The sequence below is a fragment of the Myotis brandtii genome, unplaced genomic scaffold, assembly GCF_000412655.1.
Source record: "Myotis brandtii unplaced genomic scaffold, ASM41265v1 scaffold29, whole genome shotgun sequence".
In the NCBI taxonomy this organism is placed as follows: Eukaryota; Metazoa; Chordata; class Mammalia; order Chiroptera; family Vespertilionidae; genus Myotis; species Myotis brandtii.
In genome coordinates, this window is record NW_005361075.1 from 1,234,769 (window position 1) to 1,236,238 (window position 1,470).

The following is a 1,470-nucleotide window of genomic DNA, read 5'->3' on the forward strand; positions in this document are numbered from 1 at the left end:
ATATATATATATATTCCTTACCTGAGGATATTTTTCTATTGATTTTTAGAGAGAGTGAAAGAGAGAGGGAAAGAAAGAGAGAAATATTGATGGATGTGAGAGAAACACATCAATTGGTTGCCTCCTGCACACGCCTCAGGGCCCAGGCTGGGGAGGAGCCTGCAACCAAATGCAAGTACGTGCCCTTGACCAGAATCGAACACAGGACCCTTCGGCTCGCAGGTCCGCAGGCTGATGCTCTATCCACTAAGCCAAACCGGCTAGGACTAAAATAATTTTTTTATTACTTTGAAAAACCTTTATTTATTTTAAATTCTCACCCAAGGATATGGTTTTTTGTTTTTGTGTTATTTCTTCTTGAGAGGGTATGTTTTCACTGATTTCAGAGAGAGAGGAAGGGAGAGGGAGAAACAGAGAAACATCTATGTGAGCTCCCATACACGCCCAACTGGGGATCAAACCCACAACCTGGGTATGTGTCTTGACAGGGAATTGAAACCACAACCCGTTAGTGCATGGGACAACGCTCCAACCAACTGAGCCGCACTGGCCAGGGCCAGATGACCAGAGTCTTAATTCCATGCTGACCCATGTGAAATACCTACCCAGGGCAGGTTCCCTCCTTCCAGGGTCAGGCCCCAGTCTTCCCCTTCCCTCCATTTTCCTGTCTGTCCCTTGCTGTCCTTGCTCCTCCTTCCCCTCCCATAGCACTTCTCTTTCTAATTCTGACCTGCCTCCTCGGGGATTTCTATATTGTCTCAGGGCTTAAATGTCCACTAAGGATACTGAGGTTCAGAGCAAAGGAGAACCAGGGCTAGCACCAGGATGCCTGCCCTGGAGCCCTGGTCCCTGGCAGCGGGAACAGGGAGGCCGAGCAGAGGGAGAGACTGGAGTTATGCTCGTATGTGTAAATGTGTACAGGACGTGGTAGGTGGGGAGCACCTTTTCCAAGCCATCTTAGGCAGAGGCTGCAGGTTTCTTAAGAGCTTCCCTTCTTCCCGGTGGAGAAGAAAATTGGACCCTCTTCCCCAAGGACCCCAGGCTCAGAATGTGAGGCCAAGGCACTGGGTAGTGTCCATATCCCGAAGCCATGAGTGGATCTTCTGCCACCTGAGGAGTAAGTTTCCCTGGTCCCCAACCCCATGGCCTTTGGAGGACCCTGCCATATTAGCAGCTGTCCCTCAGGGTTTCTTATCTGTATTCCTGCCATCTCTGTTTTCTCCTAGCTCTCTCTCTTCCTTCGTCTTTCTGTTTCCCTGTCCTGGGTGCCTGTTTTCCTGTCCCCTCTGTGTTCTCTGTCACCAGTGTCTCTACTAGAGACAAGGATTAGGCCTGGGTGCATGGCAGGGCGGGGCGGGGGTGGGGGTTAGTGGCCAGACCAGGGGCCTGGGACATGAGTGCAACTTTCCAAGCTTCTCTTCCAGGCCCCTGTGGTTGGGGAGCTCCACAGAGGGAGAGATGAGTCAGCGG